Raw genomic sequence first — 25381 nt, 5'->3', positions numbered from 1 at the left:
AACTCTTTGGACAAAGGGATGGAGATCTTGAAGCTCCCACGATTAATGGTTATCACCATTGGCTGTAGGGTTATGATTGTGTCAATATAAAACTTTATATACCAATAATCACTTTTGAAAATATGTCTCCAAACATAGTGTTGTTTAACTTCTTAAATTATGTTGATTATCAGACCTAAAACTTCTATTTTTCCCATTTTGTTATCAGCTGGTAGCTATAAGTAAGTTGAAAATAGTACGGTATTTAATTATTTTTTGTGGTTGATTACGACCATATATGTACAGTATTCACTTTGAAACAAGGTAGTAGACATGGGATTGACCAATTTAGTGGTCGACTCTCAAGGCAATGCAAGAGAAGATGGCTTTAATCGTCACAAATGGGTCCACGAATAATAAGATCCCGCATGTTCTGACCATGGCTGGCTCAGACTCAGGGGAGCTGGTGCAGGAATACAAGCCGATCTTAAAAACTTGTGCTACACGTGGAGCGTTTTGTTCTACTGTGTTCACTGTCGTTACTTCACAATATACTTTTGGGGTCCAGGTTTAACACGATATTTGATTATTTGTTTCTTTCAACTTTTAGATTTTATATTTTAAAATTATGATAATTTGTTTTCCTTCTTATTAGGATATCAACATTCTTCCAGAGGGGAAGGGAATCTGTTGCAGCACGGTTCAAATCTGTATTGTCAGATATGCATGTTGATTTTGTAAGTTAGTTGTAATATTGAGTTTTTGTTGTATTTGTCTTGGTCGTAAATACATACTATAATTCAATTTTGATATTTAATTAGCTGAAAAGCGACATGCTTGCTTCAACCGACATGGTGAAGATTCTTCATGATTAATGTAAATTAAATCTCTTTTTAGCTTCTATACGATTATAAACATCTTGAGATTTGAGTTTTTTGTATCATGGTTTTAGCATGATTTGAACGGGTTTGGTTGGTTGCGTAATGGATTAAATGGGTAACTTTTAGTACGGATACAAATGGGTCGAGTTGGGTGACCTATCGAGAATATGTGTTCATTTTTTATTGGTTCATAAATTGATGAATAGATAAGATTGTAAAAGTATATTGATTCCTAAACGTAGTGATATACTTTTGATAACTAAAGTGATTTAGGACGTTTTAAACCTTAAAAAAGAGAAAAGAACTTGGATAACTTTTGATCTAATGAACCCATTTGACCCGTTTCTTTTTCAGTTAATTTAAAAAGTATACCCGTTAGGCTAGATAAAAGATATATGAAATCCTAATTAACGCATTTTTTAGGTAAACGGGTCCGGGTAGGCATTTAATTTGGAAATGAAACGGATAAATTGTTTCCTTCCATTGCAAATGTAATGGTTTTTTATAGTTTATTTGTTTCGTTTTTATTTTTTAAATATTTTTATATATTTTTGGAGTTCTTAGTTTTTATATTTGATCGGTTTTGCAGCTACTTTTATATTTGGTTGGTTTTGCAACTACCGGAGTTCCTCTGCCTTCTGCAGGTAAACTTTTACTCAAAACGGGTATATCACAAGATTACTGTTTGTTTGATAGTTATTTTGATATGGACACATTATTTCGTATATACTGCAGAGTTCTGCACCATTTAGTATTGATTCAATTTTGGTAAGGTATTGAGTTAATAAATAATTAGTCATTTTGGTTCGAGCATCTCCTGAAGATTTGAAGCCGGTGCGATCGAACCCAGCCCACCCCTTGGAACAATTAAAGTATTGCTCATAAGAATCAATTAACTTACCCCGTAAAATAGTTGTCTAATTGCAAGGTAAACATTTTTAGTTTGTTGCTGACATGGACTTACATTTTAATTGTATAGAGTTTAGATATGGGCCTTTTAGCTGCTAACAAAGGCAATCTTAGCATGAACCTGGCTCATGTTGGTAAGAGTAATCAGTTATAACCGGTGTGTGTGTGTGTGCATATTTGGTGGATCGACGTTTGTTCTTGTGGCAGTTACAGTTCAGTCGACTCTCTCGAAACTCTCTCAGGTAACACACAAACATCCATTGAGTTCTGATTATTGTTGCTGTTCTTGGCTGCATTTGGGCGGCAAGTTCGTTAACGCATTATTGTACGTTTCCGTAGGGCATCATCATTGTTGATCTTCAAGTCAGTTGGTTCGGTGGTAGCAACGTTTGTTTATCGTAGTGAACCACACATATAGCAAGTTAGTCCATTTAGCTTATTTATGGTGTTATTTAGGGTTTGACGGAGTGTGTTTGGCTAGGCGATGAAGGTTATGTTGAAACTGTGATGTCACGCATGAGCGTAACAAACATATAAATTATAATTCCTGATCAATTTTGCGGTTTGATTTTAAATAAACCAGGAAATAAACGTTTGCTTGCTGGAATTTGTAATTAGAAAAAAATCATATAAAAATAGTCAATTTGGAACATTATGATCTATGTCATCATTAAATATTATATAATTTACTTTGAGAATTTTATGTCAACATTAAATATTATATAATTTACTTTGAGTAACCATAGTGCCACCTCTAACCTCTCATCATGTAATTAATAATTGTATTGTTGTACAGGCCTGGCTTACAAATCCTTTTAGAAGATCCAAAGTTCATGGTGTAGAAAAGGATATTGTTGAAGATGGACTTCACTTTTGGATAAGATGTAGTGCAACATCTCCCACATCTCATGATGTTGCTGATGGTATATTATTTTTTATGTTCCATAAAATAATTAGACAACAAAAGAGAATTAGAAATAGATACTCAACTCCACCTAATTCTTTTTTTAAACTTTTTTGTACCTTATTCTATAATCCGAGAAGCATACATCAAAGTTTCATAGGCTGATAATAGTGAAAAATATTAATTAGAGTTGATATGAGATGTGGGTGTTTTTTTTTTTTTTTGAACGGAAAATGTTACCGTACTCTATTTACCTCAATAATACTAAAATTCTCCCTTTGCTCATGTTCAAGCCTAAGACCTCCCCTCTAAAAGACATGTGCCTCTACCAAGTGAGCTAGCCCCACATTGGCATGCGGGTGTAGGTAGTTGGTCAAAAAAGTAGGTTCAATTTGAAATGGGCCGAGGTTGAAAAAGACACCCTTCTTACAGCCGAAGAAACCAATGAACAAAAGAAGCACAAGCTTGCCAAAATCGGAACATTAATGCTCGAGAATCCTGAAGGCAATATTAAACACTTAAAAGAAATGTTGCAAATTTGCAAGAATGGAGATCGTTACATGTTAGATCTTGGTCTAAAGTCTATACTAGCTGTTTTCAAGGATATCCTCCCTGAGAATATTTACTCATGTAAATACTATTTTCATACATCTATGTTATTTAACTGTATATTGTTTGTCGTTACGAGAACAACACCATGATATATAATTTTGATATCTATTTTCTTTCCTTGAATTTAACTGTTTTCTAGGATATCATCCCTTGGTATATTAATATGAATTTAAATAAGAATTTAGATATTGAAGTTTATATAAACTTGATGTCAATCGAAAGATGAAAACCATGACCTTTCATTACTCTATTAAAGGTTCGCTGGTATGTAACAGGTTTTTGGATAGGGAAGTGATCACTCTGTTCGGTGTTGGGTTTGTACCAGTTAGGGTCGTGTATTGTCTGTTTGGGACCTGTTTCAACCCTTAGACGTGATGCCTAAGTTTGGAAAGGCCTAGAACAAGAATGATGATCTACATGGGCTTCAATGCCAGTAGATATTATATGTTTGTGTTAAGCCACCCGCGAAACTCGCGGGATCTTAGGCTAGTATACTCAAAAGTCAACTTTTTAGGAGAGAGAAAAGTGGGAAGGAGAGAGAAAATAGGTGTCATTAATTACCTAAAGCATTAATTACCTAATATTTGTATTTTATTTTTTAATTATTAATTACAATCATTAGTTTTTATCATATAAATGCTTTAGTTTTTTGATTTAAGATGGTTAATATATAAAGTTGGCATACTCTTGTGATCTGTTTATTATATATAATTTGTTTATATAAAGTTGGCATACTCTTGTGATTTGTTTATTATATATAACGAGTTGACGTCAACCCGTGCGTTGCTGCGGGATATTGATTCTGGCGAGGTTGATGGTGATGATGGTAAGGATTCCGGCGAAGATGATACCACGAAAAAAGCAAATGTCACTAATTTGTTTTTTAATACATAATCCAGTATATACCGGTTGGTTCGTTACGATGCCAGTATTTTTTTTAAAGGTAGAGACAAACCACGTGGTGATGACATATATGTCTATCCAAAAGATAATAACGTATAAAATTGTTTACATATAATTAACTAAAATGTTAAGTTCAATATGAAAAATAAAATACTAAATTCAGACTTCTGAAAATTATATATATAGTTAAATAATAAAACTTAGTTAAGTAATTAATTAACTAATAAAAGAAATTTAAAGTTAGCAAACTAAAACGAAAGGGAACCAGTATTGAAAACCATATTCTATTGGGTGGGTTTTGCAATATATTTTTTGAGCAATTTTTATGAGAATGTCGAACAGTTGTTCAAAAAACTCAATTAGGTTTCTTCAGCGTTTACAACAAATAACGAATTTCAAAAATAATCCTCTTATTAAGCGTTTTCATTTCCAGATCTGCAATTATCGATGTGTCTTCCCTACGTTTCGTTCGTCGTTGTTGTCGACTACCGCTGCTTAGAACCTCCGGCGCACCACCGCTAACGCCTTATCCCTGTCATCCAGTTGTCCAACCCCTTCCTCATCCTCCGCCCGTCACACTCACGTATGTGTTGGAGATGCTCGATGGTATGTGGAACGGCTTGATGGTACTGGTGGTTGGCAGCGGCATCAAACGATGGTTTGGGGATTATCGGTAAGAATCCATCGTTTGACTTTGTAATTCTGTTCGGACGACTCAATTCCAAAAAGATGACTTCAGAATCGACATACACTTTCCATTTGGCTTGGATTTAATCATGAATCAATTAACTTCAAACCAATAAAAAAAACGCTTACGCATGATGGTGAAATTGTGGAATGTGAACGACGGTTACGAAAGCGGGTGTAATTAAAAGGGTGTCTGTCGACATGTATATATTCATTTTAATCGGCGCGTTAGTTGTGTGTGCATATTATTTGTCGGTTTGTTTCAGTTGTGAATGAAGAGGTGCCTGTTAGATTGGATTGTGAATGAAATGGTGCCTCTAATTTGTGCATGTTAAACTGTGACTGAATCGGTGCCTTGTATGGACACGTTAATTACAATAACGGGTGGTGTCCCAAGTTACTTTTTGTATTGTTATATAGTTTGCTTATATATAAAGTTGGCATACTCAAGTTGAATAAAAAGTCGTTTGAAATGTGTAAAAATATTAGATGAACTTTTATTTATTTATGATGAACTTTTTCACTTTTGTGTTTATAATAAAGTGTCTTGATTATTTATTTATTAATATTGCTATTAATACTAATAACGATATAACAAAATATAAAAAAAATAACAAAAGTATCTTTTTTCCAGGTAAAACCGACATTCAAGAACCTCAAGTTCAAAAAAACTCGTGGACGACCAAGCTTTATCGTCGTGAAAGTGGTTTTGTCGATCTAGGTGATTAATTGTTTTAATGTTTGCACGTTTACTGTTTTATTAGAGACTTGTTATTTATTTATGATTAACTTTTTCACTTTCGTATTTATAATAAAGTGTCTTGATTATTTATTTATTAATATTGATACTAATACTAATAATAGTTTAACAAAATATAAAAAAGTAACAAAAGTATTATAAAATAAAATAATATAAAAAACATAATCATTACTTTTGACTTTATAATAAAATATAATTATTACTTTTTACTTTATAATAAAATAATACAATAAAGTAGTTAATCATTACAAAATTATTACTAAATTTGACTTTTGGGTATATTAAGTTGAGTAGAATTGACAGGGTGTTCGTTTGTGATAATATCTTCAATAAATGGCCTAATGTTTGCGTTAGAGCTTTGAAAAGAGAGCATTCCGATCATGCCCCATTGTGCTTAACTTTGATTGATACTAATTTTGGGCCCAAACCTTTTCGGTGGTTTGACTCTTGGTTGGATAGACCCGGGTGTGATGACGTAGTTAAAAGTGCTTTACTAGGATGGTATGATAACGGGCCGGCTGATTTGAATTTAATTAAAAAGTTGGCAGCCATTCGAGCTAAATTAAAAGCGTGGATTCAGGAGTTACGCTCGAAGGAAAATGATGATGCTAATCGGCTGAAAAAAGAATGAGAGGAAATGGAGCTTATAATGGAACAAAAAGATTTGGATGAAGAGGAATTATGGGTTTGGACGAAATGCAAAAAAAGTTTGGAAGAAATTGAAATGTTTAGAAACCGAGATATGCGACAAAAATCTCGGGCGAAATGGGCCTCTCTCGGTGATGAAAATACTAGTTTTTTTCATAGTCTTGTTAATGGCCGAAAAGCGAGAAATTCTATTTCGGGCTTGGAAATTAATGGTGAATGGATCTCAAAGCCGGTTATAATTAAACAAGAAGTTTTGAGATTTTTTAGATCACACTTTAAAGAGAAGAATGTTCCTCGTCCGAGTATTACTTGTGATGGTTTGCGGCAGCTTGATGATCAGGATGGGTCGTTTTTAACTAGTATGTTCTCTAGACAGGAGATCAAAGATGCGGTTTTCGATTGCGGTTCTATGAAAGCTCCAGGTCATGATGGTTTCAATTTTCGGTTTGTTAAACATTTTTGGGAAATGTTTGAAGAAGACTTTTTTCGGATCATGATGGAATTCTATAAGACGGGCATTATTAACAAGGGATGTGGTTCGGCGTTTATTACTTTGATTCCAAAGGTAAAATCACCAATGGGATTAAAAGATTATAGACCCATTACATTGATTGGGGTGATTAGTAAGGTTATTTCCAAAATCCTTGCTAACCGCCTTAAGAAGGTTTTGGGTAAATTAATATCGGAGACTCAGTCGGCTTTCTTATCGGATCATTTTATTTTGGATGGGCCTCTTGTGGTTAATGAAGTATTGGAATGGCTTAAACGAAGGAAGAAAAAAGCGTTTTTGTTGAAGATTGATTTTGAAAAAGCATATGATAATGTTAATTGGTGCTTTTTATTATCAATCATGTCTCAAATGGGTTTATCTCCGGTGTGGTGTAAATGGGTTAAGGGTATTTTGGAGTCGGCTTATGCGTCAGTGCTCGTAAATGGTTCCCCTACTTTTCAATTTAAGAGTGGAAAAGGCCTTCGTCAAGGTGATCCAATCTCCCTGTTTCTGTTCCTTATTGTTATGGAATGCCTGTCTTGTTTGCTAGTTAAAGCGAATAATATGGGAGTTATCAAAGGTATTAATTTTTCGTGTGGCAATACGGATATTAATCATCTTTTCTTTGCGGATGATGCGTTAATCATGGGGGAGTGGTCTCGAGATAATATTCAAAATACGGCTCGTGTCCTTAGAGTTTTCTATTTATGTTCGGGCCTTCGTATAAACATTCACAAGTCCAATCTTTTTGGGTTTGGTACAGAAGAGGGTGAGGTTGATGGTATGATGGAAATTTTGGGGTGTAGGCGTGGGGATTTTCCATTTATGTACTTGGGAATCAAAGTGGGAGCTAAGATGACTCGTATTAATAACTGGAAGGTGGTCATAGATGTCCTTAATAACCGGCTTGCTAGTTGGAAGGCGCAGCATCTTTCTATTGGTGGTCGGTTAATATTAGTGAAAGCGGTGCTTGAGAATTTACCCATTTATTACCTTTCTCTTTATAAAGCGCCTAAGGCGGTTTTAGAGAGTATGGAAGCGATAATGAGGAGATTTTTATGGGTGGGTTGTAGTACGGAAAAGAAAATTAATTGGGTGGCTTGGGACATCGTTACTAAGCCGAAGAAGATGGGAGGTTTAGGGGTGTCTAAATTGGAAGATGTTAACGTGGCGCTTCTTCTTAAATGGGCGTGGCGTTTTAAAATTGAGGATAATTGTTTGTGGAAGAAAGTGGTTTTCGGGTGTCATGGGATGAGTAGATCGTGGTCTTTTCTTCCGTGTTCGGCTTCCGCTAGCGGGTGTTGGAAACAAATCGTCAAAATTGGTGCAAAAACGATTTGGAACGGTCGCACCCTTGGTAGCTATTTCAGCGGCTCTGTAGGGGACGGCTCTACCATTAGTTTTTGGATGGATTCTTGGATTAGAGAAGAACCGCTTCGCTTGACCTACCCTCATCTATTCAGCTTGGAGAAGAAAAAATGGGCTACAGTTTTGGATAGGATATCGGTTGTAAATAATGTCAAGCACTTACAGTGGGGTTGGAGATCGAGCCCCTCATCCGATGATGAGATATCTGAATTATTTAGTCTTATGTCTGACATTTACGAGGTTGAATGGAAGGGTGGGAACGATACATGGACATGGAATGCCGACCCCTCAAAAGATTTCTCAGTGAAAAAGGTTCGATATTTGTTAGCTGCTGATCCGCATAATACTATTGGTGTTAACATGAAATGGAAAGGTTGGGCTCCTCTGAAATGTAAGATCCTTGTCTGGAGAGCCGCGTTAAATCGTCTGCCGTCTAAAGTTAATCTGGTTAATCGAGGTGTTAATATCCCTAGTCAACTATGTGACCTATGCGAGGTGGATTCCGAGTCGGTCTTGCATTTGTTTACGGGTTGTTGGTTTACCATGGAGGTTTGGAGTCGAGTGGATGCTTGGTGCAGATTAAGCCCGTCACTTATCTTTGATGTTTCCGATTTATTGTTAATTCCTAATTTGCAGCCGATTTCTAAAAAAGCGAAGTATATTTTGAGAGGTATAGTCTTCACCACTATGTGGACTATTTGGATGGAACGCAACGACCGGATCTTTCAAGGAAAACGGCGTCGTGCCCCAGAAGTTTTTGAGAGCATAAAAATAACGTCTTATTTTTGGTTTAAAAATAGATCTAGATTGAATGTTTTAGACTGGAATGATTGGTGTAAATACCCGCTTGTGGTGATGTAAAATCTGTTTGCCCGGAGGTCCTTTTTTTGAGGACCGTTCGTGGCCGTTTTTGAATGAAGTTAACCTTTCAAAAAAAATATTTATCACACCCCTTTTTTGTTAGCCTTTATTTATACTTTTTTAAATTAGCTAATTTAATTAGTTGAAATATTTCAATTTCAATTTCTGTATATTTTTAGGAAATAATGTAGTAAGTTAAATTAATATTCTATTTATATTAAAACATATAAAAAATAAAAGTTTGGATTGCTAGCTTTGGTTAATTTTTTTGGTATTCGATTACAATTGCCGACGTATATGTTTTGATATTTAAAAACAAAACCACCACAAATTTGTACATGCTCTTGCGTATTTTTAGTTTTTCATCCAGGAGAAGTATAATGTTTTATAATATTTTAAATGTGCCGTTACAATGTGATTATTTTTATTTACGTCTTGGTTCACGTGATTATTTTTACGTACGTGTTAATATAGATTCATATTTCGACGTAAAGGGTCAAGGATAATGCTTTTACATGCTTATTTTTTTGTAAGTTTTCAATTAGTCTACGTTTTGACATTTTAATGTACGAATTGATATAAAATTCACGTTTCTACATAAAGTGATATAAAATCACGTTTCAACATAATCTTTATTTGGAAACAAGTCAAATACGATATGTTTTCATACTTATTTTTGTGTATGTTGTTGGTCTACGTTTTGACGTAAAGTGTGTTCAGAAACGAGTCAGGTCAATCTTTTCATTCAATGGTATAAATACGAGTTACAGTACGTTTTGACACTGCTAAGTCTTGATGCAAAGGTAAGGGTTGTGTAGTGGTTAGGTGGAACCTTCACTAAACGAACTGACCTGGGTTGCATTACGTTTCTTTTGTAACCGCAATGTTTGAGATCGGATACAACTTTGAGATCGGATACAACGAAACACGCATTTTCATTTGGATAACGCATCTCATAACATGCCACCAGTTGTAAACAATTAAGGCGTCGCCGCCGCAACGCGCGGCCTACGGCAAAATTCTAGCTATAACTTAAAAGACAAAGTCGGTGGAAACCCCACCGGCTTTGCCTCCCCCTTCCCCATACTTTTACGATATTGCGATTTTAGCCCCTTAATTTTTGTACCTTCAAAGTTTCATAAAATGACAAATTTAGTCCCTAAACTACTACTCCATTTTACAAATAGTTTGCTTTTGACACCTCAACTTTGCTGTAGTTTCCGCCCCAACTTTGTTATAGTTTGCTTCTTACCCCAAAATTTTATCAAATTTTATCTTTACTCTTTCTTAGCCCTTAAGTTTACGAAATGCAATTTTTAACCAACTTAACTTTTTATGAACTTTGTAAATGCCCCTTTGACCCCCTTGAGAGTTTTTGGCTTGACGATATAAATTCGAGTTAGTCGGGTCCTGTATAATATGTTACGATTGTACGATATAAATTTGATTTACGTCAGGTTTTGATCCTATCGCAATGCAACTATATGATACATTGAGTTCAATTGGATACGTCAAAACGTGCGTTTTCATATGGTTAACACATCACATAACGCTTGGACTAATCCGTTCAATATTTGCGAAGTACCCGCGCCGCAACGCGCGCAGGTCTTATTACTAGTAAATATTAATTTGAAAGGTCGGTGCCAACCACTTTTCTGATTTGACAAAGATCACCCCTTAACTTTTTCAAATATACAAAATTCACTGCTCAAATTTCTAACTTGACAAAAATGACCCTCCTACTTTTCAACTTGACAAAAAAAGTCCCCTATACATTTTAACTTCTCTTTAACCCTCAAACTTTTGACATGTAACCCATTCTACCCCCAAACATTGCTATAATGTCAGAGGTAACCCTCTTAACTTTGAAAATGTCATTTTGACCCCCCTCAAGTTTATAAAGTTTTAAGCTTACCCTAAAATTAATTTCTTAAGTTTTTATTTTTATGGACATGTCGGTATAAAATTCGAGTTCGTCTACGCTTTAGCGTAATTTTTATCTGAAAACGAGCCGGGTCAATTATAAAAAGTTTTTTTTCTATATGTTTTAAGTTGGACTACGATTTGACGTAAATTCTATTTGGAAACAAATCGGGTCAAATGTAATACGTTTTGATTCGAATGTATAAATCTGAGTTATCATACGATTTGACGTTAATTTAGTTCGAAAACGAGTATGGTTGATTGTAGTCTATATGTTAACATTTCGCGTATAGCGCCGCCGCAACGCGTGACGGGTAAAAGAACTAGTATATCTTATTTACAAATGTCAGTGATATTTGTAAATATCTTCCTTTTACCTTTGTATGATAACACAATTTCCCATTTTAAGTTTTTATGTTTTCACTTTTGCTCCTTGTATTTTAAATTTTCTTTTCTTTTATGTTATTAGCTACTTTATCCTTTGTATTATTATTCTTTTTTTCATAATTTAAATCTCAAAATTAATTTTACTATATCTATATCAATTTGCGACATGTTTAATTTTATCTACGTGTTGATATAAATTGGCTGCGCGTAACCAATTCATCACCGTTTAATACGTTTCATTTAATTGTACCGCATATTTATATGTTTCTTTTGTGTGATGATACGTTACGTATCGGTATAATTCCAATAGGGGGAGGGTAAATGATCCGTCACAACTTAATTTATTTCGTTTACGTATCTTTTCTGTGCTTAGACATGTTTATATCATTGGGCCAACGCGCGTAACTAATGCAAATGTGCCCTTAAATACGTAAATGTCAAATGGGGTCAAATATAATATTTTCTCATTTAACGGTATAAATTCGTGTTACTCTATGTTTCTACCCCCCCCCCCCCCCCGCAATGCGCTAATGGTAAAATTTCAACCCTTTATTATGTTTTTTGTACGTTTCCTATGTATGAGTCGGGTCACATGTAAATACATTATGATTGTACGGTATAGATTCGTTTACAATTTGATCCAACCATAATACTATAGAGTTAAATAGGATATGTCAAAACACATGTGTTTATACGGTTAACACATCACCTAACGTTTGAACTAATTCGTTCGATGTTTACAATGTACGCGTGCAGCAACGAGCACGAGTCAAATTACTAGTAATTAACTAAACATAAACAAAGATAAGTATTTTTTATATAAATTAGTGATTGATTACAATAAATTTCATTGGAAAACTCATTTTTATTACTAGAAACCCATATTAGTTGTCATGTTAGTTGTTTTTTTGATTGTCCTATTTAATATTTTAGGTATTAGTTTGATCAGAAATTATTAGAATTATATATATATATGGAACCCATTAAGTCTAATCAATTTTGAAATTAATATTGACCATTGGATCTTGCTAAGATTAAATCTCAACCCTTTAAATTCACTTTTTTAACTGCTATATAGTGGCAGTTCTCGTCAGTTCTTAGGCTCTTAGGCTGGGAGGTTGCTCCGCCTTTTTCTGCGATCTTCTCCACAAATAACGTTTCCTGCCATGGATCGTGGGTTCAATAAACTCCCAATTATAACCTCCTCCATGATATACACTACGGTTATGTCTCCAGAGTCGTATTACCACTATCTCCAAGCCTTACACCTTCAACTTTCCCTGATCTCTTACTTATCATCAGAAGATCCAATTAGGGTTTCTCCTCCCTCTTCGGGCTTTAAGATCATGGAAGTGAGAAGTTCCACCACCAACACTATCTATATCCACTCTAAGGAGGAGTTCATCAACAAAGTTCAAGAAAAATTCAATAACAATGGTGGTCCTGGTGAAGACATTGGCACCATAAACTGAATTAAGTTCCAAAAAATAGCAAGGTCAAAGTAGATTTCCCCCACTACGGCACAATTGGAGTGTAACATTTTGTAAAATTTCTGATCAAAAGCAACAATGGCGATATTATTCACAATCAATGGTGCAATAAGGTACATGATTTGAGGCTCTTTTCGTTTTCAATGATCTGTAGAATATGTTACTCACTTTTTTTTTGCAATTTTGTTTTTTTATTTTTATGAATGATTGTATGAAACTTCTCTGGGGAATATTATTTCCCTCTGGTCTCCATTTCGTATCAAACTTCTCTGGGTATTATTATTTCCCTCTGTCTATTTTTTTTAAATAGGATTAAATTTGCCAGGTTTGGTTAACATATTTTTTTTAAATAGGATTAAATTTGCCAGGTTTGGTTAACAAGGGAAAACATTCTCTACCAACAAGATCGTCTTGAACTGCGCGAACTTCTACCTACAAATGTTCAGCCGGCGAACAACAAATTAATCGATTTAGTAAGTTAACTCTTCATTTATTGTTGTACGTTTCTAAACATGAAATTCAAGTTTACACTGACATTTGAAGCTTGAAAACCAAGTTACACTTGCCTAATGCCTTGGTAATTTGGCATGTTCAAATTGTTTACTTAAAAGATCATGGTATGAGGTGGTTAATAACCATTTATTTCCTCATTACATGTTCTCTTAGTAGTGAATACTCTATTATATTATACGAAAGGAGTTTACATACTTCACAACAATATTAAACACATAATTTATCATATATAATGTATTAGTAAAAAAAGCCAAGTTTCTGAATGCAAGGTTGAATTTCGGATTGATGTTTCCATTGTTGTATGGAAGAAGGCGGTTCTAAAGGGTTGGAGCCTGGCATGTTCGCCCGCTGAGCCGACTCTTCGCCCACTTCCGAGTGTTCGCCTTAGATAACAAAAATTGCCCGCCCCTTATGACCTTAAAGAAAATTTATAGTAACCAACTAATGTAATAACCTTCACTCTTTTTATTTATAGTAATTATATTCTGTACTAATAATATATCCTATGTGATAGGTGGATATGATAGTTGTTACTGATGGAAGCCGAATAATAGGTCTTAGCAATCTTGGAGTTTAGGGGATTGGCATTGCAATAGGAAAGTTGGATTTATATGTTGCTGCAGTTGGAACAAATCCTTAGAGATTAATCTTTGCATATTATCCATCCCTATAATTTTTGTAATTGTCTATCACTCAAAAAGGTATATCATCTTATAAGCTTTCTGATTTATTATGTTTTAATCATAATAATTAGTAAAATATTAAATGGATAATCTATGGAGATCAGGAGATGCTTTATGTCAGGTTGGGTTATCCGGAGGACTGGAGGAGTTTAATGCGGAGGTAGTTGAGTTCCTTATAAAGATGAAGAATCTTTAAATATTTGAGGATCATTGCTATCTTTCTTCCATATTCTCCTATTAATATATAGGTATGTCATCTCTAACTTCTTCCTTTAAATTTTGTTAATTGGTTGATTTGGGTAAAAGGAAATTTGTATATCCGCATATCGGACCATTTGAGTCAACTCTAACATATAACGGGTTAAATCAGGAACTTAATAACATCTGCTATTTAAAACGAGGTAAAATGAGTCAGCACCACACATGCTTTTTGTATGTTGCCGCTAGACCAACGACCAACGCCTGAACCAAATTGAAATGTTTTTTTTTTTCAAAATGGTCTATTTGACCCGTTAAATGACCAACCTGTCCCTTTTGCCATATTTAATTTTGTTCTATTTATTGCAGATTCTTTATGTCGGGCTGAGTGTTCGATATGCTTAAACAATCTAAGTTATAACTTATATATTAGCCCAATATGGAACGAAGATCTAGTGTTTGTAGTAGCAGAACCGGTTCAAAGAAGCTTTAATGTTAACCGTAGAAGAGAGGTAACAAAGATGAGATTATAGGAAAATGTTTGTTGCCATTGTACTCGGTTCATCGAAGATGGGACAATAAAGCCGTACACTCAAAATGGCACAACCTTGAGAAACATAAGGTGATTGATGGTGAGAAAAAAGAAGCAAAGTTCGCGAGTCGAATTCATCTATGAGTGTGTTTGGATGGAGAGTATCATGTGTTGGATGAGTATACAAATTATAGTCGCGATTTAAGGCCGACAGCGAAGGAAATATGGAAACCGAGCAGTTGGATTTTGGAGCTCGGGATTATAAGTGCGAAGGGGTTGTCGCCTATAAAGACACGAGACTATCGTGGGTCAACGGATGCGTTTTGTGTGGCAAAGCATGGGGCTAAATTGGTTCGCACAAGGACGATTATTGATAGTTTTTCGACAATGTGGAATGAACAGTATACGTGGGAGGTTTTTGATCCGTGTACGGTAATAACGATTTGGTGCGTTTAATAATGGGTTTTTGCATAAGGGTAGTAACGATTCAAGGATTGGGAAAGTGAGGATTCGGTTATCGACTTTAGAGACGGAACGAGTGTATAGTTTGCAGTAATAATTTTATTATCTTTTGTTTTGAGGAAGAAAGGCGACAGCAGTGTTGATATCATCAATTGTAGCCATCAAGGTATATTTTTGTATATATGCATTAATCATATACCTATTACTAATATATTAAACGTTGCGGGATCAAGGGTATGAAAATGCTAGAAAAAGGGCAATAGCTAAGCTTTGATGGAAACTGGATTATGTATTGATGTTAGCAGCACTAAAGAAGATGATGACTGTATTGACACAGAGACTCTCATGAATACCCCAACAAACGACAGAAGATTGCAAGGGTTACGGTTAATAGGCGAAACAAAGGCTCACCATTTTCATAGAGCAGATCTTGCTATGCTTATGGTTGTTTTGTAACTTTTTTTTCCATGCCATTAGGTGATCTGGCTATGAGTTGTACGGTGGCTACGTTTTATCTTAGGGTGTAAGGGGTGCTCACCTAAGAGGTGAGTCCCCTCTCTTACGCCCGACCAACCAGCTATTGCCACGTCAAGTCCCCTCTAATACTCCCCTAACACCCCATTTTGATGGCGGCACTCCCCTCTTAGGGGAGTTGGTTTTTTTTTTTTTTTTGTAAAATTATGCATGTTTACAAATTAAAAAAATATTAATAAAAATAAAAATTAAATAAAAGACATTTCATTAAATTAAAAAAAAAATACATTCAAACTAGAAAAATATAAAAACAAACTACTCGTCGTCCGAATCAACTTCAAGGTGAGGCAAATCTAAACTTCCGAGATGCTCAACGAGATCGTGTTTTAGCCTCCAATGCGTGTCTTCGTCAATGAGCTCTGTATAAGCTGTATCATCGAAGACGGGTTCGACTGGAGGATCTTGAATATGTACCGGTGCTATCGCCCTTCCGTCGTCTTTTATAATCATGTTGTGTAAAATAAGGCACGTATACACGATGGACCTTATCTTTCTCACCGTTTTCGAACGCATTGGACGATTTAGTATTCCCCACTTCGACTTTAACACACCAAACGCCCGTTCCACATCTTTTCTTGCGGCCTCGTGTTGCCTCTTGAACTTTTTTTCATTCGGGTCGTGTGGATATGGAAAAGACTTCACAAACACGGACCAGGTAGGGTAGATCCCATCAGTAAGATAATACCCGCGTTTGTATAAGTGGTTGTTCACTTGAAATGGACAATTTGGCGCCGTTCCGTTTCGTTGAGCAAGAAATAATGGAGATTGTTGCAGCACGTTGATGTCGTTTTGTGAACCCGCAGGGCCACAAAAAGCATGCCAAATCCACAAATCTTGAGACGCCACCGCTTCTAACATAACCGTCGGGTATTGATGATCGCCTCTCATGTATTGTCCACGCAATTCTGTGGGGCACATTCTCCAGACGAAGTGTGTACAATCCAGACTACCCAACATACCAGGTAGGTGATGCCTCTCCTCATGAGCCTGATACAATAGCGCGACGTCGTGGCTCGTTGGTCTACGTAGGAATTCACCGCCATACCTTTTACAGACCGTCTCGCAGAAATATTCAAGGCACTCACGAGAGGTCCTTTCAGACATATTTAAATACTCGTCCCCCTCGTCTGGTGGGTTACCAGTTGCAAGTTGTTTAATTGCCGAAGTAACCTTTTGCAACGGTGTAAAACTTTTCTTCATTCTCCCGTCTAAGCCTTCTTTAAACCACTCGTCATACGCTTCCACGTCACTAACAATTTTTAGGAACAAAGACTTGGACATACGAAATCTGTGACGAAAAGTATCGTCATTAAATTTTGGATTTTTATCAAAATAATCGGCCATTAGTGTCTCATGGCCCCCCTCACGATCTCGACGGACATAATTTTTTTTACTAGACGATGCCGTGTCTAGTAGCTCCGCTTGTTGGATGAGATTTTGGAAGAAAATTAAGCTACTATCGCTTGACGATGCATCTCCATCGTCGGGAAAGTCGGGTAGGGTAGAAAGAAACGGAAGCTTGGAATCCATTTTGTATTTGAAAGATTTGAGTTTTAGAGTTTTGGTGTGGGTTTGAGAGTGGTGAGTGTGGTAAAAAAAATGATTTAGGTTGGTTAGATATATATTGTTTAAAAAAATTGATTTTTTTTTTTATAAAATTGACCGTTTGTCAACGGTCTTATTTCGAAACAAGTGCCAAACACACGCGGTAACTCCTCGCCGGATGACCCCCCCGATTCGGGTCCCCGCTTTGATGGCGGCGGTGTTCCCGATCGGGGACTAAGGTCACCGATGCCTATCCCCGCGAACACCCCGTACACCCTTATGCAATGGAAGTTTCATGGTTCCCAACGTTTTATGGTTTGTTTGTTTTTAGTTAATGTTTTGGGTTTAGTTTTCGTTATTTTATTTCATCATATGATTTAGTTTAATCAATTTCCAAATAAACAGTGACAGTAATACACAGGGGAATAATAAGGCTAAACAAGTGATTTGTCAGACCCTAAATTAGATATTCCGACTTGGTTTTACTTAGCAATTGGAAAAAAGAGTGCTAACTACTAATTTCCTTATATTAACTATAAGGGTATACGGTGTGGTGCGGCAAAGGGAAGTGGCAAACTGGTTTGCCGCGCGGCAACACCGCCGCCAACCCCTTTGCCGCGTCGGTTTCTTTGTAAATCGGTAACATATTGCCGATCGGGAAAATAAGAGAGAGAGGGTAGTGAGAGAGAGAGAGGGGGTATTGTGGGTGGAGTCCATTCCTATCTCAATCAATCACAATTTTTTCCTTTTTTTATAAAAAAATAGTTTACCACTTCACCAAGTGTTTAAACCATTGCCAACACTTTTCACCAAAGTTTAAACACTTTTGACTGATTGACATGGCGCGCTCTGATTGGTCGGTTTTTTGGTTTGCCACTTCAAAGTGTTTAACCACTCCTTACACCCTAACAAATTTTTTTTTTCAGAACTGAGACCCCAAAATAAATTAGTAAAATCAGTTAATTGTTAACTTTAAACGCACTACTAATTGTAATATTTTTTTTATTTAAAAGTACTCAAAGAAATAAACCGGTCGGGATGTTATTATGACGTTGAATTCCCGTCTGCCGGACGGGTATCCCCAAATAGTGGGCTTATGGCTTTAATATTTATGGTTTTAATGTGTTATAAATACTATGGTTATATCATAAACTTGTGTATTTATTATGATATATTTTTTATTTTATTATACCCTTAATATGCCCGTCCACCAGACGAGTATAGAACTAATTTCAGACGAAAAACAGGTTCAAGTGTAGGTGTTGGAGCCCTAATTTCAAACGGAAAACATCGCTTGTGTTTTGGTTTATGAGCAGATAAAGCTACGCGCTTTCGAATGGGCGGTGGTTATGTCGCCGACATCGATTTGGGGCAAAGCGGTGGTGGTCGATGTAGGTAGTTGACGCAAGTTTGGGGAAGAGCGACGGTGATTTGTGGTAGTAAGCGGTGTAGATGCCCTAAAAATGGATATTGGTGGAGCGGATGACGTGTGGGGCATTGTTACGCTATTAGCGCAACCCGTCCATCGGACGGGTATTAAACTAGTTCTATATGAAGATGACTCCTACGTAATGTATTAATTATTAGTTTTTATATTAATTTCTTTTGAGAATTTGTCAAAAGAGATCGAGAAAACAGAGGTATAATCGTACAGGAGTTTACAAACTTTCCACGGCCAAAAAGGAAGAGTTAGATGTAATAGAAATAGAGGACAGATTACTTGATTGCAATATAAGTTCCTAAAACATTCATGTACATAACTTATATTAGAGGAATTGATACAATTACTTTCATATGTTATGACAAATTAATTTTAAAATCAGTGAAACATTCTGGTTTGATTCATTGTTATATAATTGATGCACACTACTCGCTCTTTTCGTAGTTGTATCCTCATCTCATCATTGATGCACGATTTTATCTTTTAATGAATACCACTTGCTCGGTTATCCGATTTTAATGTTCAACCAAAAACACCCTAGATACGCCACTTTCAGAACACCCCATTCTACTACATATGCTAGAAAACAAAAGTGTATAAGCCAAAAAAACCCTATTTATGTAACCAGGTTTTAACCGGTTCAGTTTAGGCTTGACTGGGTTCAAACTAGTTTCAAAGTACATGGTTACAAAATGATTTCGACCCCTTACGGTTTAACTCAGGTTTAAACAGGGTTCTTCTTCCAAACCGGTTTCAAAATCAAGTTGATTCAGGTTCAAAACCAGGTTAGGTTCCCCAGCTGGTTTTTTGTGCACCTCTATACGACTCGACAACTCGTACGCACCAAATAAGTTTCATTTTCACATTGATGGCATGGCATATATCTTTTATGTGACAAGATTGCCTTTTTTTTACATTTCTATTTTAATTTAATAATTCCTTTTTTTTTTGCCATTTGGTGACTAATAATCTTCTCAACACGAACACAATAACCATTACCTTAACCATGTCAATGACTACGACCACAACTTTACATTGATTATCTAAAGCTTGTTATTTTGCTGATTTGCTCACCACAAATAGACATTAATTAAAACTTTGCTTGGTAAGTTCACAATATTCTTCATAAATATTTTATTCTCATAATAGCATCAACTGAAATTATAACAACCGAACGAATTATGTCCACTTCACTAATTTAATCTATTACAAGTGAAGTTGTAACAAGCTTCGTGGATGCTAACATTTAAAATATCATAAACTTAATAGATGTAATTAATGAGTTTACCTTACCCTAGGTTAACACACAGTTTCTAACTACAAACTAAACCGTAATTAGATCTTTTCTACAAAACTATTATTGGGCCCAAAGGAACTAAGACTAGAAATACATTACTGGGCCAAGTTCCATGACTGGACCAAACTGGCCCAAATAGTTAAACGGATTCAGTCCCAGTTTTTTAGAGATTAATTGAGGCCTGATGTCCTGAACCGTTCAAACTTCAAAAGACGATCTCACTCCATATATTTTCCAAAATCTATTATTTTATTCATCAAACAATAAAAAATGCTCCGTAGCAATGTTGGATCTTCTTCGATAATATTAAAATAATTCCAACGTTTTGTGTGCTTATGACAGAGAACCAAAAGAAAGACACCGTGCAACACATGGTTTGAATATAACTTTGTAATATTATTGAATAATGAATAATGTTCAATCTTTCAAAAAAAAAAAAAAAAAAAAAAGCAAGTTTGGTCACTTATTCAAAATCAAGAACACGTGACCAATAAAAGTAAACAATTTCACACAAAACTTTTATTCCAAATGTTAAATGTTTAATGAGAGACAAATAACCCTTCTGGAGAGTTAACAAGTCAAGGCAACAAAAGAGTTAAGAAGTCAAGGCAACAAATTCTGAAGCGAACAACGACATAATTTCAAGGCATGATCAAGAGGTCAACATAATTTAAAATGGATAAAAAAAAGTAAAAGAATAAGTAGTGGTAGAAAAATATAGACGCAAAGAAACACAACACTTTAACAAAAGCATCAAATTTTAATATGAACTCAAAGAACAAGTTCTTGACATTGTCAAATGAGGGAGAATGATAAGGGACAAATAACCTCATGAAAACTGATGCGCAGACGGCGGGAGTGTGGAAGATGCGTAAAACATGGACAGTAAATTCGTCGTAATTTTAATTTAATAAGCAAAGCATGAGCCCATGACATTATAGCCTAGTGACATTTTCGGGGTGTGATAAGGCTTAGGAGGTTTTTCCCAGATTTATTGGGTTTCCTCCTGAATTGGTGTATAGGCATTATTGCCTACTGGAGATGGATATGATCGAGTGGTTCTGGTGGTGGCACAAAGATTCTAGTGGAAATTTGTCATTCAAAAAAAAAAAAAAAAATAAATAAATAAATAAATGAATAAATGAATGATTCTGATTAGTTGTTTATTTACTTCTTTAGTTAGCTTAAATTCATTTCTTTGTCAGTTATCAATTTTAAATCCACAAGATTTGACAAGATATACGTGAAATTTAAAATTTTCTTTTTAAACTGGAGCTTGATACATCAGTTTTGATAGGAATTCAGTAATATCATATTTTTCTTTATATAAAGTTTTTTGTGTTTTTTTTCCAAATCGGAAGTTTATTAAATGTTTCCTAGAATGTATTTATCCTTTTTCTTGCTTCCATCAAGCGTTAACGTTAGCCTAATGTCACAGCCCGCCAAAATTCAGATCATAACTCTCGGGATTCCGGAATTTTCTACCAGCTTCATGGGACTTCTATGGCAGATTTTTTTCATAGAAGATTCTGGATTCAAGGCACCAAAATATCATCAAAGGACTAGAGATTTCTTAGGAAAATATCTTGGATATTTTCCTTAATCATTCTAGAGTAATCCTTGTAAATATCTTAGATATTATACTTAGAAATATCTAGATTAAGAATAATCTAGAACCAAAGCAACTAGTATAAATAGGTGATGCTAGCTCATTTGTAAATCACCTTCCAAAGTTGTAATCAAGCATCCTTTGTAAAGAGTTCTCAAGCAATACAAGTGTTCCTTTCATTCACAATCTTTGTTCCCTTTGTTCAAGTCATTGAATCGAGTTGCAAGAAGGTGTCAAGGCTGATCTTAGCACGGTGACTAAGAGCCGCACGTGGGTTGAAGGACTAACTCCGTGACAAGTGGTATCAGAGCACGTCGATTCGTTGGGAAATGGCTGATACGGGCAACAAAGGAGTAGGCATCAATATTGCTGTTGATGAGACTCGTGGACGGGATGAAACACCCCATGGAGGGAAGAAACACCGTGGTGCATCTAAGGATAAGACCTTGGAGAAACGGGTTGCTGAGTTAGAGACCGCAATGACCGGACTCGGAGCTCAAGTTGATGGTGCACTTCAACGCTTGGATGAGATAGATACAAGCTTCGGCGACCTTCGTGATGGATTGAAGGCTGCTATGGAGTTGTTTCAAGCTGAGTTCCAGGCGAAGGTGAATGAGGCCATCAAGGAGGCTACAGACAAGGCAATTTATAAGCTTCGTAAAGACATGGATGACTTATCCATGGATATGCATCGTAGCCTTCTTGGCCTGGAGACCAAAGTAAACGATTGTAGCAGAGTCGTGGCTTCAACCGGAAGTAGCTTTGTGAGTATCACTCCAAGAATCGAAGTACCAAAACCAACACCCTTCATTGGCAAACGGGAAGCAAGGGCTGTTGATGATTTCTTATGGGAGATGGAGAGATACTTCGAAGGTGTAAATGTGATTGATGATGCCACGAAGATCAAGACGGTCACACTTTACTTAAAAGATACCGCGGGCCTGTGGTGGCGTCGTAAGCATGCGGAAATTGAAAAAGGTACGTGTATCCTTAACACTTGGGCTGATTTCGTTAGAGAAATCAAGAAGCAATTCTATCCGGAAAACGCAGAAAATGAAGCTAAGAGCCGGTTGAGAAAGCTGAAACAAACCGGCACTATCAAGGACTATATTAAAGAGTTCACTACACTTGTCCTTGAAATTCCGGATATGTCCGACAAAGATTCCCTCTTTTATTTCTCGATGGCTTACAAGCATGGGCCAAAACTGAACTAGAAAGACGCGGTGTCCAAGATCTCTCTTCGGCAATCGCTATAGCCGAGGGCTTAACTGATTATAGCCGAAGAGAATCTAGGAACAAGGACCGCAAGAGTAGCCATGAGAAAGGTGGGGGAGAAAAATCAGCCCAAAACAAAGAAAGCACCACACGAAAATCTCCACCACAATGGAAGGCCCGGGACAAGAAGCCCTCAACCAAGGAAAACAAGTGCTTTATATGTGACGGGCCACATTATGCTCGAGAGTGCCCCAAGAGAGCTAGCCTGCATGCTATGATTGCCCAAGCCGAAGGTGGTCACGAGGAAGAGGATGTTTGCATGGGATCAATGCAAATATTAACGGCAATCAAGGCTATGGTTGAAACACGTCCGTCACCTAACAAAGGGCTGCAATTCGTCCAAGCTAACATTTTAGGCAACCAAGTTCGGGCCCTTGTTGACACAGGAGCGTCTCATAATTTCATGTCCATAGAGGAAGCAAGGCGACTTGGTGTAAAGTTTGCTAAAGGAGCAGGAGCGATGAAGACCGTCAATACTAATGCCAAACCAATTCATGGGGAGGCCAAGGACGTTCAGATTCGTATTGGTGAATGGGCCGGACTTATCAACTTCTCCATAGTAGAGATGGACGACTTCAAGGTCGTGCTTGGCATGGAATTCTTCGATAAGGTACGGGCTTTCCCTATGCCTTTTGTTAACTCTTTATGTATCCTGGACGAGGGGAAGACTTGTATGGTGCGCACGGAGCGCGGGTCGAAGAACGGATCAAAGACCCTTTCAGCCATACAATTCAAGAAAGGATACAACAAAAAGGAACCATGCTACTTGGCGGTAGCAAAATTCGACGAGGAAAAGCCCAAGGAAGCTGTGCCAATGGAGATCGAGAAGGTGCTAGAAGAATTCAAGGATGTCATGCCAGCCGAATTGCCCAAGAAACTCCCACCTAGAAGAGAAGTTGATCACGAGATTGAGCTGGAACCGGGTTCAAAACCACCAGCAAAGGCCCCTTATCGCATGCCACCACCAGAACTGGAAGAGTTACGCAAACAACTTAAGGATTTGTTGGATGCTGGCTATATTCGTCCCTCAAAAGCCCCATACGGTGCACCGGTACTATTCCAGAAGAAGAAAGATGGGTCCCTCCGAATGTGCATTGATTACCGGGCGCTTAACAAAATCACGGTAAAGAATAAGTACCCTATTCCTCTTATTGCTGATTTGTTCGATCAACTTGGCAATGCTAGGTGCTTTTCAAAATTGGATTTACGTTCGGGCTACTATCAAGTAAGAATCGCCCAAGGGGATGAAGCGAAAACAACATGCACCACAAGGTATGGCTCGTATGAATTCTTGGTGATGCCTTTTGGTCTTACTAACGCGCCAGCAACATTCTGTACTTTAATGAACAAACTCTTCCACCCCTTCCTTGATAAGTTTGTGGTGGTATACTTAGACGATATAGTCGTCTATAGCCGCACTCTAAAGGAACATGTGGAGCATTTGCGGCAGGTTTTTCAGGTACTACGTGAGAACGAGCTTTATGTTAAGTTGGAAAAATGCTCGTTCGCCCAAGAGGAAGTTGAATTCTTGGGCCATAAGATCAAGGAGGGCCGACTCATGATGGACGACGCCAAAGTTAAAGCTATTCAAGCATGGGAGCCACCAACCAAGGTTCCGGAGTTACGTTCATTCCTTGGTTTGGTAAATTACTATCGTCGTTTCATCAAAGGATATTCCGCGAAGGCTGCACCATTGACGGATCTGCTCAAGAAAAATAAAGCTTGGGACTGGGACCATCGTTGTCAAGCAGCTTTTGAAGAGTTAAAGGAGGCAGTCATGTCAGAACCGGTACTAGCCCTCCCTGATGTTTCAAAGCCTTTCGAGTTACAGACGGACGCATCGGACTTCGCAATTGGTGGAGTACTTATGCAAGAGGGGCACCCGATCGCGTTTGAAAGTCGGAAGCTTAACGACACCGAGAAGAAATATACGGTGCAAGAAAAGGAGATGACGGCAGTCGTGCATTGCTTACGCACTTGGAGACACTATCTTCTCGGGTCAAGGTTCGTTATCAAAACCGATAATGTTGCCACTAGCTATTTCCAAACCCAAAAGAAATTAAGTCCCAAGCAAGCTAGGTGGCAAGACTTCCTTGCTGAATTTGACTATGTCTTGGAGTACAAGCCCGGGAAAGCGAATGTTGTGGCTGATGCACTAAGTCGCAAAGCCGAGCTTGCTGCCATTACACGCCCAACATTTGATATCCAAGACCAAATCAAGGAAGGCCTTAATCAAGATCCATTTGCCAAACATCTTGTCGCCTTAGCCCGAGATGGAAAGACGACACGGTTTTGGTTAAAAGGGGATCTTTTGTTCACCAAAGGAGACCGGCTCTATGTACCAAGATGGGGCAATCTCAGGCGATCTGTGATGAAGGAATGCCATGATTCTAAGTGGGCTGGTCACCCAGGCATTAAACGCACATTAGCACTGATCGGAGGCACGTTTTATTGGCCACGTATGGCAGACGATGTTGAAGCATACGTGCA

At 37.0% G+C, this 25381-nt stretch overlaps 2 long non-coding RNA genes across 9 annotated transcripts; both read left to right on the top strand.

Annotated features, from left to right (window-relative positions):
• Positions 1–289: 289 nt before the first annotated feature.
• LOC110913751 lies at positions 290–3075 on the top strand. 4 transcript variants are annotated; one of them, XR_004882120.1, is made up of 8 exons: positions 290–547; positions 635–716; positions 801–855; positions 1450–1504; positions 1840–2011; positions 2109–2190; positions 2566–2692; positions 2967–3075. It is a non-coding gene; the product is annotated as an uncharacterized LOC110913751 (long non-coding RNA). The 4 variants fall into 4 exon arrangements; XR_004882118.1 differs by lacking the exon at positions 801–855; XR_004882119.1 differs by having other exon boundaries at positions 1450–2011.
• A 9329-nt stretch (positions 3076–12404) lies between these two features.
• LOC110911703 lies at positions 12405–15782 on the top strand. 5 transcript variants are annotated; one of them, XR_002577266.2, is made up of 6 exons: positions 12405–12915; positions 13156–13275; positions 13830–14016; positions 14103–14246; positions 14566–15356; positions 15424–15782. It is a non-coding gene; the product is annotated as an uncharacterized LOC110911703 (long non-coding RNA). The 5 variants fall into 5 exon arrangements; XR_002577268.2 differs by having other exon boundaries at positions 12405–13075; positions 13171–13275; XR_004882116.1 differs by having other exon boundaries at positions 12405–13075.
• Positions 15783–25381: the final 9599 nt, after the last annotated feature.

Source organism: Helianthus annuus, chromosome 15 (genome assembly GCF_002127325.2).
Source record: "Helianthus annuus cultivar XRQ/B chromosome 15, HanXRQr2.0-SUNRISE, whole genome shotgun sequence".
Lineage (NCBI taxonomy): Eukaryota > Viridiplantae > Streptophyta > Magnoliopsida > Asterales > Asteraceae > Helianthus > Helianthus annuus.
The sequence above is the reverse complement of the archived record's forward strand: the minus strand, read 5'-3'. Positions and strand labels throughout refer to the sequence as shown.